The following is a 16,950-nucleotide window of genomic DNA, read 5'->3' as shown; positions in this document are numbered from 1 at the left end:
TGTCATGGACATGTAATCACCCGACGACCTGCTAGCCAGTAAATCTACATATCTACATACATACTCAGTACATTGTAGGGGGAGTATTTATAAATTAATTCATGTGCTAATTAGCTGCGGTGAACAAAGGAACACTGGCAAGGATTGAAAGTTGTTATCCTACGGATATAATAAATATGAGCGATTTAAAAATGTTTCAAGTTCGAAGTAAATCGAACAATGTAATGTGGCATGAAATGTAACTTAATAGAAGCTGGAGTAATCACAACCTAAGGACATTCACATCCAAAATCTTAACATATATTTTTATACCCTCCACCATGATATGGAGGGTATATTAACTTTGTCATTCCGTTTGTAACTCCTCGAAAAACTCGTGTCAGACCCAACAGAGTATATAAGTTGATTAAGCGATGTCCGTCTGTCAAATTCGGTATTAGAAGTTCGTAATGAATACTACAGACTACGACAGAAAATTATATGTGCAGGTCCACGTCTTCGTGTAGGCCCCATATGTCAGTACCTCCCAATATTCGATTTTTTAATTATTTTAGCGTCATTATTCGCCGGAGTAGTTTGAAATTACGTATTTAGAGTTCGTAATGGGAACTATAGTCTATGACAGAAAATTGTCTATGCAGGTCCAGGTCTTCGTATAGGCCCCATATGTCAGTACCTCCCTATATTCGGTATTTTTACGATTTTAGGTTAATACTCACCGAAATTGTTTGAGATGTTGTATTTCAAGTTCGTAATGGATGCTACAGCCTGTGACAGGGAGTTGTCTATGCAGGTCCAGGTCTTCGAATAGCTCCGATATAACGGCACCTCCCTATATAGGGTATTTTGATCATTTTAGCCACATTATTCACCGTTTATTTCACGTTTCGAAGCAATGGCTTATTACAAACAATGCTTATGTAAGTCCACGTCGTATGGATCCCAATTAACTGCTATATTCGGTATTTTTAAAATTTTAACAGAACTTTAACGAATTTTATTTTTTGAAAATTTCCAAATTCTTTTCAAATGGTGGAAGGTATTCAAAGTTCGGCCCGGCCGAACTTGCGCTTTTTAACTTGTTTATAAAATAATACGTTTTTCATAATTGTTTTATGAAAAAGTACGTGTTTTTAAAGTTCTTCTATTTAGGAAGACCTCTTCCATCCACCATTACCATCCACATCAAGAAGGCAAAGACACAGTCTTCTCTGAAAGAAGACATATCCCAGCGGATTTTTTAGCACATACATCTTCCATCTGAGACCAATGACAATGTAGGTGCGACCCATCCAAAGCCTGTATACAATTTCTACTTACATTTACACAGAGATGGCCTAGGCCGTCAGACGAGTCCGAAATCTACCGACAATGTAAGCGAATGTTGGATGGGTCCGAAATCGACCGACAACGTAAGCGAATGTTGGATGGGTCCGAAATCTATCAACATTGTAAGCGAAGGTTGGATGGGTCCGATTCCATCAACATTTTAGATTGTGGAACTTAAATTTCAGCTGTCTTTTATTAAAATATTCGTATTATAAACGTGTTAAAATATTCTTATTATAATTAGAAATAATGCATAAAAACGAAATTCATAAAGCTTATTCAAAAGACGTGGGAAGAAATAAAGCTTAAACTAAAGGAAAAAAATATATTTTTCCAGTTTTTTATTGTAGGACATTGTTCGGAAGTGTCTGGCCTTAGGGAATTTGAAACAATTTCTTATCCTGTTCATTGGATCCTTCACATATGACAGCTTCTGAAATAAGGATAAAAAATATAGAACAATTTTTAATATTAAACAGTTATACTATAGAATAGACTAATGGACTACATTTTAAGGTAACATAATATCACTTTTCAATAAATATGTAAGAAAAAATTTAACTTACCGAAAATGCCATGATTAAAATTTATATTCCTTAAACGCCTTTTTATTTTGGGTACCATCATAGCTGTAAGATAATATTATAGAAATGTCATTACTCTTGCAGAAGTTTTTAATCTGGCGAAATTATAATTTTTATGATACTAACCTGAAAGAATTTAAATTATTAATGGATTCTAACGGAGAGTTTTTAATATTCTTACATATTTTCCAAAATCTTCTACAATTTTGGAATGCATGGAATCTGCTCATTTTGTAGAATATCATTGTTTTCCAAACAGTCCGTCCTCAACTGTGGATTTCTTGTTAAATTGTCTGCTTCCACTTTCTTTAGTCGTCTTAAATTACTCCTACTGAATCCTGACATTTTATGTAACTTATTTAACACACAACACTTACTACATTCTTATTTTATTAATTTATTTTATTAACTTTTGTTCAAAATTCACAACTTGCACTTTCAAAAACACTTCACAGAATAAAATTTTGCTTCAAAAAAGAAAGAAGCATCAAAAATGAATAACGGTACAACAGCAGCTGCAACAATAAACAAAAAAGTTACAAAACAATACAAAGGCATCCGATTCAGATGCAAGTGCGATGGACAGTTTTTATTGTATTTTGTTTTGTTCTTTAATTCTAACATGGATTTTGTTCCACAATGTAATAGCAATGCGACTCATCCAAATCGGATGCTAGTTGTATGCTATTAACCACTGTTATTTCATTTTTTCCTATTGACAATATAGCATACATTTGGATGGGTATTAAATTGTAATGGCCAGCGGACTGCTGGGATTACAAGGTGTTCAATTGAAGGAGGCTTTAGGAGAAACTTATCTATAGATTATAAAAGCTCTTCCAGGGGAGAAAACTTTTAAACCTTTTTCTATGGGAAAGTATATTTCAAAAGCTCACCCGGCAGGGCGAGCTTTTTTTGTGGAAGGAGAGCTTTTACAAACATATCTGTGGAGAAAATTTTTTAAAAGCTCTTCTATGTAAATTTTGAAGATCTTTAATTAAAGACGACGCTTGAAAACGAGGTATCTCCAAGCAGACCTATTACAACGTCAAACTCCAAAAGCTCTTAAATGGAAACAAACATTCCATGGACGATTTTTCACAAGTCAACCATTCTCAAGGTATTCTATAGAAGACTCTTCCAAGTATGTTCTCTAAAAGAAGACACTTTCAAAAGTTTTTTTACAGAGATTAAAAATGGATATCAGAGACTTTTCCATTAAGGAAGAAATTTTAAAAGCTCATCTCTGAAGGCCTTGCAAAAGCTCTATGATGAATGGGTCCCTTCAAAGAGAAAACATTTTGAGAAGAAGCCTCTTCAGAAGACTTCTTCTCAGGAAGTCTCTTTACAAGAAGTTTCTCAAAATGTTTTCTGCAGGCAAAATCTTAGCATAAAGTCTTCTAGAGCAGAAGGTACCTTAAACTGTTTTTCGTGGGAGCAACATTTCTTCTGGAGACCAAAAACTTCGAAAAAGCTTTACAGAGAAGGGAAATTAAAGGTCTTCTAAAGGAGACCTTTCAAACAGTCTTCTAGAGAAGCTCGACATTACAAATGATTTTAATAATGTTTCCTTCAGAAAAAAAGCCAAAAACAACAATCTTCTAACACTGAAGATTCCTAACTCTCTTCTAAGGCAAAAATCCGTTTCGACTGGTATCAATTGGGTGATCAGAAAAATTGTTCTATTATTGGTTCATTGGAACGCCTAAATATTTTGCGATCATCTCCAAAAGCACGAGGACTCATTGGGTGAGATAAAAAAACTGCAACAAAGTCAAACGCCATAATTTTTACATTTTTTTTTTTAATTATTGAATATAAGCAAAAACTATAGGAAATAGCATCACATTTAAGAATACGTTTACATTTGTTCGATTTGGTCACCTTTGGCACTAATTATGGCCTTCAAACGGTCAATGAAATCGTCGCACGCTTCCCGAATGTTCTTCTGTTGTATTTTGACACATTCCTGGCAAAGCGCTTGCTTGAAGTGATCGACACTTTGGTATTTTTTAGTGCCAACCTTGCTTTCCAAAATACTCCAGACACAATAGTCCAACGGATTGGTATCTGGAGATTTTGGTGGCCATTATGTACTGCAAATGAAGCGAGGAACCTCATTGTGTAACCATTCTTCGGTGGCGCGTGCTGAGTTGGATGGTGCTGAATACTGTTGGAATATCCAAGGTCTGCGGCCAAAATGTTTGCGTGCCCAAGGCTTTAATACACCCTCCAGAATATTTTCGCGATAATATTCGGCATTTATTCTGATGCCACGGTCGATTAATACGAGCGGAGAGCGAACATCGGCTGTTATGGCGGCCCACACCATCATCACATCACCATGACCGGCGCTTGAGTTGTGGTGGCCACCTGAAGGTGCACATTTTGAGCTAACCTCTTGGGCAAGTAAACACGATCATTTTGTTTGTTTACAAACTGCTGGACAACGAATGTTTTCTCATCGGAGGGACCCAAATTCGGCACTTTACCACTTTCGATTAAGCGAAGCAACTCTTTAGCTCTTTTGAGTCTATTTTCTTTCTGTTGCGGTGTAAGTTCTTGCACTTTTTTGAATTTCAATGGCTTCACCCCGAGCTCGTTTTTCAACATTTGCAGAATGGAATATTGCGATATGTTCAACTCACGAGCCGTTTTTCGGCCACGGCGACGCGGGTTTCAATGAAGTCGTTTCTTTACTTTTTGAACCATATCTGCTGATGTTGCTATTTTCTTCGGTCCAGAGAGCAGTCTAAGTTGGTTGCAGTTCATCTCTCCCTGTATTATTCCATAAAGATAATATTTTACAAAATTATTATTATTTATTCCTTAGAAAACTTTCAATTAATGAAGCTTGAAAATATGATAAAAATTAATTTAAAAAGTCTACTATAGAAGAACACCTTTTTAAAGTTCGTTTATGGAAGAAGTCCTTTTCAAAGATATTTCGTTCGTATTTCGTTTTCAAATTTTTCTTGGGTTGAACAAAAGAGATTTTCAAATCTTTTCTCTTTTTTAAACGGTTTTAAATGAAGAAGACCCCTTCCAAAGTTTTTTTTTTTTTTTTTTTTTTTTTATGCGGATCATTTTTATACATCTGCCATATGGCTAGAGAGGGTATATATCATTTGATGCGGCCAAAACGTCCCTCATCGAAGAAACGGTTTTAGACCCTAAATCTATTTGGACCAAATCCGATTCAGGAAGACCTTTGAAAGGATGCATTTGCAAACATCTACTGGAGAATTTGACATATAATGCCATCTAGGAAAAAAAATAGTTCGAAAGTTCAGAGCAGTCAACCTCCACAATCATATTCTTGAGAAGAAGACCAATATTCAATCCACTATGATTTCCAAATCCATCTGATATCCAAAACATCATCCATCAGACACCAACAGTGTATTTTTTCTAGCGAACTCTAGAATATCTTCTGCATTATATCAGGTTCCCGTATCCCATTAGATTCATCGTCCAATATAAGATGTTAATATTGGAAGGTTATATCCCAATATCAGTTTTCATACTTATGCCTAAATTAATATCGTCTTCTTCCTTTTGGAGAATTGGTAGGAGCTTTTTACCTCATTTCTTTCTAATATATACTCATAGAACATCTCGATACTATAGCTGCTCATCTATTAAAAAAATATATGCATCACCTAGTCCTTTGTCACAGTCCGTTTCCAGCACTTTTGAATGTCAGTTATTTTTTTACAATACTGTCCAGGTTTACAGGTTTTTTATTAGTAATAGTGTCCACTTTCCAAGCCAACACTTAAAAATGGTAACTGTAATAAAAAAATTCTATACCCAAACGCAATTAATCGAAAATAAACAATTCAGCACACACTTTTTTGCAATAACTATTATTTTTTTTTTGGAACACTCGAAAATATTCAATTTATTAAAGAATCGATTAAAAGTGCAATTCTCCCCCCACTCCCCCCATCCCCCCAAATTGCAGATCCTTCATCCAGATTGATACTCAAAGTGGTGGTCTTTGTTTGGCTACAACATTTTTCTATTTTCTCGTTTATTCATGTGTGGTAACTAAGTGGCCTTTGTAATTTTATCTTTGGAAGTGATTGCATGCATGTGTATGTGTGTGTGCGTGTGAGTGTAGGTGAGTTTAGATGTAGTTGTGTGTGTCAGTGTGTTTGCCAACTGGTTTGTGTTGTGTGCGATATAAAAATGTATTTTTTTTGGCCCTTGTTTTAGCCAAGCAAAATATTGATAACAATAACCCAAAACACATTTCGGTGTTTTTGGGAGGGGAGAGGTTGCTTCTTCGATGCCAAAATATTTCAGTTTTTGGTCAACCACAAGAAGGCTCACATAACGAAAAATTGATTAAAACCGGTGACTTGAACCAAAAGTTCACACACACACAAACATGAAATATTCAAAAAAGAAACAAACTAGAGCTTTTTAGAGAATTCTTTAAAAAAAAAAGCAGGGGAGAAAAAACTCTAGTCAACAATAGTTGGGAGCTGCAAATTTACGAGGTGACATTAGTGCAGCGATAGAGTTGTCGGTAGTGAAGGAAGATATTTGTAGGAAAGACTACTTCGAAAGATCTGGATTTCCAAGAGACAACATTAAGAGCTTTTTTTGTACGAAAAAAAAAATGGTTTCAAGTTGTCAAGGCCAAGGAAATGCTTCATTTTTAATGACAATTTTGAAATGTGATTTTGATTTTTTTTTAAATTTCTAAGATTTTGAAACACTCGATTAGAAGACAAGAAAAAAGTGATATGTTTTTGGGAAATTATACCTATTTCTTTGATCGGAAAATTTTCCCAATAGCCTCTTCGACAAAATTGGCAATATAAGTTCACGTTTGGCAGAAGATCTCTTTCTTTGAAAAATGTCTGAAAACTGGCACATTTTAGGGTTGAAGATTACGTAATGGATCTTATTTGAAAAAAATTTCGATATGGGCTAATATCTGGGCAGAAGATAACCTTACAACTTTAATTTAGGAAATTTTAAATATTGATCTATGATTTGGCAGAAGATGACCTTCATGGGAAATATTGAAATTGGAATGCGGACTTGGGAGGTCCCTTTATATAGGAGCTACTTTATACATCTCATATATAAATATATATATGTCCAGCTAGTTTACAGTAGTGGTCTCTATGGCGAACTACAGTAGTGACCTCTATGGCAAGCTAGTCTTCAGTAGTGACCTCTCTGTCCCACTTTTTTACAGCAGCGACCTTAGGGATTACCTCAAAGGCCCGCAACTCTTTAGCAAAGGGCTCCAGGGTCTACTCTTTAGCGGATGCCTCTTAGGCCCATAGTAGTGAGGTCTGTGGGATGCTACGCAACAGTGGTGACACTTATATCCGACTACGCTGCAGTAGTGCTTTCTGTGTTCAGCTATTTTACCGTAATGTCCCCATGACCAGCTAATACCTCCGCAATTTCCTCTAAGCCCAGCTACTCTACAGTAGTGGCCTCTGATGTGACCTCGGAGACCAGTTACACCATAGCACAGGACTTTAAGATCAGCTATTTTATTACTTTGTAGGCTTCTTGAAATATTACACGATGTCTAGTCTAGGCAGGTGATAAGGCTGTATTTTTCGAAATTCCTACTAAAGGGAAAGAAAAGTACTAAAATGTACTAAAAATTAAATACTTGGTATTGGACGAACGGAATGAGCTAAAATTTGAAATTTGCAAGAAGAGTCACTGATGGAGTGCAGGATAGATGTACCAAAGGATTTTTGGAGAACTCCACTTTAAGATGACGAAAAGTTCTAAAATGGTACTAAACTTCTAAAATAGTACCATTTTGTATTATATGAACGGATAAAGCTAAAAACGTATTATTTGAGGTGAGAATCATGGTTGGAAAGTAAATTTGATGCATTATGGTGGTTTAGTGTGCGAACTGTACTAAACGGTACTAAATATTGAATAGTTTAATTTGGGGTAAACGGATGAAGCTTGAATTTTGAAATTTTATATTGGAGTCCCTGTTGGTGGTAGGTTCGTGATAAAGAGGTGGTTTTAGAAATGTGTACTAGTAGTACACGAAAAGTACTAAATAGTGCAAAATTTGGTCCAATTTGGCATTGGGTGAAGAGGTAGTTCTTGAAATCTGAAATTTGATATTAGGGTCGATGCTCATGTGTAGCCTTGACATATGGAGGTGGTTTTGGAAGTGTGTATTAGAATTGTAAGAAAAGTGCTGAATGGTACTAAATTTGATTTTTGTTGAAGGGATATAGATAAAATTTTGAAATTTTATTTTGGGATTTGGTGGTAGTTTGGAAATGTGTCCAATATTTGTACTAAAAATACTAAGTGGTATTAAATTTTGTATTGTGTATTATTGGGCTGGGATCCTCAAATTTTATATTGAAGTCTCTGTGGGTATCTGGAATTGGAATATGGAGGTGGTTTCAGAAGTTAGTACTATAATATATCCAATAGTTCTGAATAGTACTAAATTTGGAATTAGGTGAAGGAATAAAACTGATATCCTGAAATTTGATATTGGTGTCTGTGGTTAAGATATGGCGTCGGTTTTAGAAATATGAAAGTGGTACTTAATTGGGTATTGGATGAAAAAATAGGTCTGGAATCCCGAAATTTGATATTGAGGTCTCTATTGGTATTTTGAATTAAGATTTGTAAAAAAGGTTCTACACTAAATTTGGTATAAAGTGAAGGGATAGGGCTGGAATCCTCACATTAATATCAAATCAAATATTAATATCAAATATTTATCCTGAAATTTGATATGGATGTCATTGTTAGTGGCTGTGTTTAAGACATGGAGGTGGTTTTGGAAATGTGTGCTATAATTGTTCGAAACGTACTAAGTGGTACTAAATTTGGTATTTAGTGAAGGGTTAGAGTTGGAATCTTCAAATTTGATATTGAGGTATTTGTTGGTATGTGGCATTGAGATACATTGTTCGAAACGTACTAAGTGGTACTAAATTTGGTATTGGGTTGAGAAAAAGAGCTGAAATTTGATGTTCAGATCGGTATCAGTTTTTCAGATATGGTGGTGGTTTGGAAATGCGTCCTATATTTGTACTAAAAGTACTAAATGGTACTAGATTGAGTATTGGGTAAAGGGATACAGCTGGAATCCCGAAATTTAATATTGAGGTCTCTGTGGTATCTGTGATTAAGATATGGAGGTGGTGGTGGATGTAGAAATGTGTGCTATAATTGTACAAAAAGTACTAAATTTGATATTGATTGAAGGAATAGAACTGAAATCCTGAAATTTAATATGGACGTCATTGTTGGAGTCTGCGGTTGAAATAAGGGGATAATTGTTCGAAAAGCAATAAATATGTATGTATCTGTCGGTATCTTGTGGTTGTTCTGAAAATGCGTACTAAAACTTTCCGTACTAATTTTGGATCAATTTAGTACCATTTAGTACACACAACTACAAATTTCCATAACTACTTACATCATGGAATGCAAAAGAATCTTATTTCCGAATTTCATGATTCCAACTCTTTCGGGTCATCCAAATCCAATTTGTACCAAATATAGGACCATTAAGTACACATTAGGACGAATTTCCAAAACATCCTATATACCCCTGGAAGCCCGAAATTGATGTATCTGTTGGTATCAGGTGGTGGTTCTGAAAATGTTGGACTAGAACTGTTCGAAAAGTATTAAATCGTACTAATTTTGGATCAATTTAGTACCATTTAGTACACATAAGTACAAATTTCCATAACCACCTACGTCATAACTACATACGTCATAGAGTCCAATAGAATCTATTTCGAAATTTCATGATTCCAACTCTACCGGTTCTCCCTACAAATTTAATTGTACAAAATTTAGTACCATTGAGTACACGTAAGTATGAATTTCCAAAACTTTCTACATATCCCAATCTTACGTGGCAAAATTAATCGTATATCCAAATGTTAACATTGCAGCTCCATCGGTTAACTCAAATTGAAATTGTACCAAATTTAGTACCTTTCGTGCACATGAGTCCAAATTTCGAAAACTACCTCCATCCTACCAAGCCTACACTCCGCCAGTAATGTTATCTTCAAATTTCACGATTCCAAATCCATCCGTTCCTCCAAATTCAAATTGTAACAAATTTAGTACAGTTTAGTAATTTTCGTATACATGAGTACACACATACAAAACTCCCTACATCAACCCTACTCCTCAACCTTGAATCCCATTCCAAATTTCAAGTGTTTAGCTCTAACAGTTCAGATGCTACGAAATGGTACCAAATATAGTACTATTCTGTACTTTTCACACAGGTAAAATACACACTTCCAAGACCACCTTCATATGTCCAGGCTACACATGAACAGCGATTCGAATACAAAATTCCAGGTTTCTAATACCAAATTCTAGATTTCAAGCACTATTTGTTCACCCAATTTCAAATTGTACCATATATAGTAATATTTAGTAGTTTTCGTGGTCTTGTAGTACAAATTTCCAAAACTACCTCTTCATCACATTCCTATCAGCAACAAGGATCACAAAACAAAATTTAAAATTTTCAGTTTCATCCTTTCACCATTAAACAAACTGTTCCAAAATTTGTACGATTTAGTACAGTTCGCACACTTAGTACGCATTTCGAAAACCACATTCATATATTGAAATTATTTTCCATCCTTGATTTGCATACCGAATTTTAAGAGTTTAACTCTAACCGTTCACACGATACAAAATGGTACCAAATGCAGTACATTTAAGTACTTTTTGTACACTTATAATACTTATTTAGAAAAACCCTTTAATACGTTTATCATACACTCCATCAGTGTGCCTCATTCTAAATTTTAGAGTTCTAGCTCTACTGGTTCATCAGGTACAAAGGGTATCATATTTAGTACCCTGCAGTACTTTTCGTACCATTCTAGTATGTATTTCCAAAAACCCAGCCTAATCTGACACCTTCGGACCAAGAGTGAGCTTTACCCAAAATTTCATGAGAACCATATTAAGTACCTTTCAGTACTTTTTGTACCATTCTAGAATAAAATTTCACCTTACCTGATACATTCGGACCAAGAATGTCCCTTATCCAAAATTTCAAGATTCTAGCTTCAGTCGCTTCGCCTGGACGTTGGTGAATCGCTAAGTCAGTCAATTGTTTTATTATTTTATGAATATAGATAAGACTATACCATTTTGTGTCTTTTTGGACTTTTCGGGTCCTTGAAGTAAAAATTGCTCACCTTCCGTAAACAGAGTGGTCCTTAGCCAGTTTTCAAGATTGTAGTTTTATCCATTGAGCTGAAATATTGATAAAAAGGAAGGGTTTAGGAAAGGGGAAAGGACGAATCATGAAATTAGTTTTCGATTTCCATTTTATACGGCTTTGAAGCCTCTTACAGCCATTCTCGACTTAGCGAGGCTATAGAAAGCCTTGAGGACTGATTTTCATTCATATATCATATAATGCTACATTAATATCGATAAATACCTGTTACATGCTTAGAGACACTCATCATCTATTCCAACCAAATTGTGAGTTCAAAAAATCGAAAATTGTTGATAATATACAGAGTGAGATGAAAAACCGCAACCAACTTCACATTGTAGTCACTTCCTACCCACTCATCCGACAGCTGTTAAAATTATTCCAATGACAGCTCATTATATTGTTTACAAGCGTACAAAAGCATTTTGGTGGGAATTTTCCAGAAAACAAGTTATTCGTGATGGAATTCAAGCGTGGTAGTAGGATTTCTTTATATTTGGCTGGAAAACCACAAGTGGCTATCGTTGGAGCACTCCAGCATTTAAATGTGAATAAATATACTGTGCCTCGTACCACAGCTCGTTACCGTGATACCGTGGTAGCGAAGCTCGACGTCAAGGAAGTGGACGGAAGAAAACAGCAACATCAGCAGAAACGGTTCGGAAAGTAAAGAAGCGACTCGTGAGCTGAACATATCGCAATATTCCATTCGGCAAATATTGAAAAATGAGCTCGGGGTAAAGCCATTGAAAGTACAAAAAGTGCAAGAACTTACACCGCAACAGAAAGAACAGAAAATAGACTCAAAAGAGCTAAAGAGTTGCTTCGCTTGACCGAAAGTGGTGAACTGACGAATTTGGTTTTCTCCGATGAGAAAACATTCGTTGTCCATCAGTTTGTAAACAAACAAAATGATCGCGTTATTTGCCAAAGAGGTCAGCTGAAAATGCGCACCTTCGGTTGGCCACCAGAACTGAAGCGCCGGCCATGCTGATGGTGTGGGCTGCCATAACATCCGACGGTCGCTACCCGCTCGTATTAATCGACCGTGGCATCAGAATAAATGTCAAATATTATCGCGAAAATATTCTGAAGGGTGTATTAAAGCACTCAAACATTTTGGCCGCAGACCTTGGACATTCCAATAGCACTCAGCACGCGCCACCCAAGAATGGTTACAAAATGAGGTTCCTCGCTTCATTTCCAGCGCACAATGGCCACCAAAATCTCCGGATATCAATCCGTTGGCCTATTGTGTCTGGAGTATTTTGGAAAGCAAGGTTGGCACTAAAAAATACCAAAGTGTCAATCACTTCAAGCAAGCGCTTCGTCGGGAATGGGCCAAAATACCGCAGAGCAACATTCGGGCAGCGTGTGAAGGTTTCATTGGCAGTTTAAAGGCCATAATTCGTGCCAAAGGTGAACAATTCGACCAAATCATAACTGATTCTAAAATTTGATGCTATTTCCGACATTTTTTGCTTTCATTCAATAAAATTAAAAAAAAAAATGTAAAAATTGTGGCGTTTGATTTTGTTGCAGTTTTTTATCTCAACCAACCCAAGGACTTAATCCAAGGTAACCACTAGATTTTTCGATTTCTTCGTAGACATAGCACCCTTAATATTCGTCTCGTACCGAAATCTTGACATCGTCACCCTCTTTATTTTGCATGTTGAGCATAAATTCACTTCACTCTGATACAAAAATATGGCCAACTAGAAAACAAACAACAAACATGTTAACCAAACAATGAACCAACGGCTACAACTGCAACAAATACTAACACTAACATGAAATATGAGTTTGAAGTTAACAACAACAAAAAAAAAAAAAAACTCCAAACAAAAGATAAAACCATTTTATAGTTCAACTCATGGACCAATGAATTTTGCCGCTAGGGTTTCAATGGCCAATATCGATGACTCTCTCTCACTCTCTCCGTACCAATATTAGAGAAACGCTAACCCAGATTAAGAAGTGGAGGGGGATTGAAATGTTTCGTATGTGAAATTTAAAAATGTCATTCATGGAACCAAAAACCTTATATTTTTGAGTATTGTTCAGTCAAGGAATCACAAAAATGGCCCTAGTTTTTTAGAATCGCCAATGGTACCAAGAAGTACATTTTGGTAAAATGAAAAAATTAATTTCCATCCGCCGATAAAAACCAAAAGACAAACATCTCGTCTTTAGTACTTAAACAAATTCAAGTTGTTTTAAAGAGACCAAGCTCTCAACTGAACTAGGCAATTGCCCACAATCCCTACTTTCCAGCTCCATTGGATTTCCATTTCAACTACTAATTTTCGAAAATTCCTCCTCTTTTCTGCAGCATCGTCATTGTGTTCTAATTGAATTCGTGGCACGTATCAATTGCGGCATACCGAGAAAGTGATTTGCGTTTTTAACGCTCCATTCCAGGAGAATGCCGGCCATCATCCATCTCGTTAGTCGTATTGTTATTTACAGGCAGAGACGGACAATTGGAAACGGACGTGTTTCGACAATTTCAAATGCTACATCTCCTCCTGTACTGTTTGACCTTAAAAACGGAAATTAAATTTAAGTTGTTTTTCTCATTGGAAAGAGGACAAGTGCACGGCAAATTAGCCAGATAATTTGTGACCAAGGATAGTTTAGGCTTTAAGGAAAGAAAGGAGATTCTTAGCTTATCAAACTAAAAATGAAGCTCTTCTATGGACGATAGAAGAGTATCAGCTCTTCTATGGAGGATAGAAAAGCTCCAGCTCTTCTAGGAGCGATAGAAGAGCTCCAGGTCTTCTATGGAGGATAGAAAAGCTCCAGTCCTTCTAGAAGCAATAGAAGAGCTCCAACTCCTCTAGGAGCGATAGATGAGCTCCAACTCTTCTAGGGCAGATAGAAGAGCTCCAACTCTTCTAGGGCAGATAGAAGAGCTCAAGCTCTTCCATAGGAATTAGACGAGCTCAATCTCTTCTATGGCAGATAGAAGAGCTCCAGCCTCTCTATGGCAGTTAGAAGAGCTCCAGCTCTTCTATGGCAGATAGACGAGCTCCAGCTCTTCTATGGCAGATAGACGAACTCCAGCTCTTCTATGGCAGATAGACGAGCTCCAGCTCTTCTATGGACGATAGAAGAGCTCCAGCTGTTCTATGGCAGAGAGAAGAGCTCCAGCTCTTCTATGGCAGAGAGAAGAGCTCCAGCTCTTCTATGGCAGAGAGAAGAGCTCCAGCTCTTCTATGGCAGAGAGAAGAGCTCCAGCTCTTCTATGGCAGAGAGAAGAACTCCAGCTCTTCTATGGCAGAGAGAAGACCTCCAGCTCTTCTATGGCAGAGAGAAAAGCTCCAGCTCTTCTATAGACCATATAGAAGAGCTCCAGCTCTTCTATAGACCATATAGAAGAGCTCCAGCTCTTCTATAGACCATATAGAAGAGCTCCAGCTCTTCTATGGCAGATAGAGAGCTCCAGCTCTTCTATGGCAGATAGAAGCGCTCCAGCTCTGCAATGGCAGATAGAAGAGCTCCAGCTCTGCTATGGCAGATAGAAGAGCTCCAGCTCTGCTATGGCAGATAGAAGAGCTCCAGCTCTGCTATGGCAGATAGAAGAGCTCCAGCTCTGCTATGGCAGATAGAAGAGCTCCAGCTCTGCTATGGCAGATAGAAGAGCTCCAGCTCTGCTATGGCAGATAGAAGAGCTCCAGCTCTGCTAAGGCAGATAGAAGAGCTCCAGCTCTGCTATGGCAGATAGAAGAGCTCCAGCTCTTCTATGGCAGATGGAAGAGCTCCAGCTTTTCTATGGCTGATAGAAGAGCTCCAGCTCTTCTATGGCTGATAGAAGAGCTCCAGCTCTTCTAGGGACGATAGAAGAGCTCCAGCTCTTTTAGGGACGATAGAAGAGCTCCAGCTTTTCAGTGGACGATAGAAGAGCTCCAGCTCTTCGAAGGACGATAGCAGACCTCTAGCTCTTCGAAGGACCATAGAAGACCTCAAGCTCTTCTATAGACCATAGAAGACCTCAAGCTCTTCTATAGACCATAGAAGACCTCAAGCTCTTCTACAGACCATATAGAAGACCTCAAACTCTTCTATAGACCATATAGAAGACCTCAAGCTTTCTATAGACCATATAGAAGACCTCAAGCTCTTCTATAGACCATATATAAGACCTCAAGCTCTTCTATAGACCATATAGAAGACCTCAAGCTCTTCTATAGACCATTTAGAAAACCTCAAGCCCTTCTATAGCCCCTAGAAGATCTCAAGCTCTTCTATAGCCCCTAGAAGACCTCAAGCTCTGCTATAGCCCCTAGAAGATCCAATGCCTTCTATATAATATAGTAGGCCTCAAGGCCTTCTATAGACCATAGACGAAACAGTAACCAATTTCGATGCTCCATGCTGTGTTTTATGAGGAATTTTAATTGAAAACTATAAAATCAAATAGTTTTTATTCGAATCTATTCTCGTGCAGATTAATACGTGCCAATACAAGAGGAACTTTTCCATTTTCTCAGTCAAAAAAAAATGTTAATGAAAAAATATTTTTGGCAAACCTTTAAAATTTGCATGCGAAGCTAGAAAATGTGTTATCCCTGCTCGACCAAAGAGAAAAATCATTTAGGCTTAGTTAAGATTTATTTGCAGCTATCAACGGAAACGATAGGTTTCCCTTCCTTGTAGCATTCCACCTTCATCATCATCTTTATTTGGCTGTGTGTGTTTTTGGGGAGTACATCCCAGTTTTTTGTTGCTACTGTTGTCCCAATTTTCAAGAGTTCCTTACTCACACACGCACACACACACTAAGACTACATTTTGCTGAGCATTTAATCCTTGCCCAGGCTATGCTATGCTTGTTCGTCCCTTTGCTTGTTTGTTAGGAAGGCAAAGCAACAGTATCCTTAAAAAGGGATTTCCTTTGTTACCACTTCTGTTATTGTGCGTGCGTGTGTTTTTTTTTCGGACTATTTTGTAAACAATGTAATTTTAAGCAATTTATTTGTTCTATTTTTCTGGTAAATGAATGGATGGTTTTTTCCCCGACGCCTAAAATGTTAGGGCTAAGCAAAAAGTTCTTCATATATTCTCTCTTGCATATGAGCCCATCACAAGCCAATACTTGAGAGAGGGAATGTGTGTAAACGAATTGTGTGCATGTGTCTTGGTTTCAGTTACGCACACACTTAACAAGGCAAAAGGAAAATCTGATTTAATCCTTTTTTGCCACCATACATCCTTTATCCTTCATCCTTTCCTCGCCACTCCTACGTTTCTTGTTATCACAAAGTATTGCCTGCTTTTAGGCTTCCGTGTTCGAGTACGCCATGTTTATTCTCGCACTTCATACGCAATAATTTTTATGAGCTATACTGTTTGTCTAGCTGTAACAGATATTGAAGCTTAACTGTTTTCCCGCAGAACTGCCAAGCGGGAACGCAGACGAGGATGATTGCTTTAAGAATTATGGCTCAAGTGATTTTATGAGATTTACTTTGTCTGATTGTGTGTCGTATGGGAGGTTAGTTCGAGCATTCCCTGCCGTAGCAATATTATTTTGAACGACTTAAGGAGGGATAAATGTCGTCGCTTTCCTCTCACCCTTCTCCTTACGCACGCATTTATATGAAATATAATGACAATATCTACCATAAATATTTTACGGCACTTGTTAGTGTTCCATCCTTCCACACGTTGTAAATGGCCAGGGCTTTCAGTGAAATCGTATTTTTGTGGCTGCCTAAATGTAGGCAATGGATTTCATTCAATTACATCAGCCTAAATGGCATTAACAAATCTGTTGAAAGGATATGGTAG

The sequence above is a fragment of the Musca domestica genome, unplaced genomic scaffold (genome assembly GCF_030504385.1).
Source record: "Musca domestica strain aabys unplaced genomic scaffold, Musca_domestica.polishedcontigs.V.1.1 55, whole genome shotgun sequence".
In the NCBI taxonomy this organism is placed as follows: domain Eukaryota; kingdom Metazoa; phylum Arthropoda; class Insecta; order Diptera; family Muscidae; genus Musca; species Musca domestica.
This window is presented reverse-complemented; position numbering follows the sequence as displayed.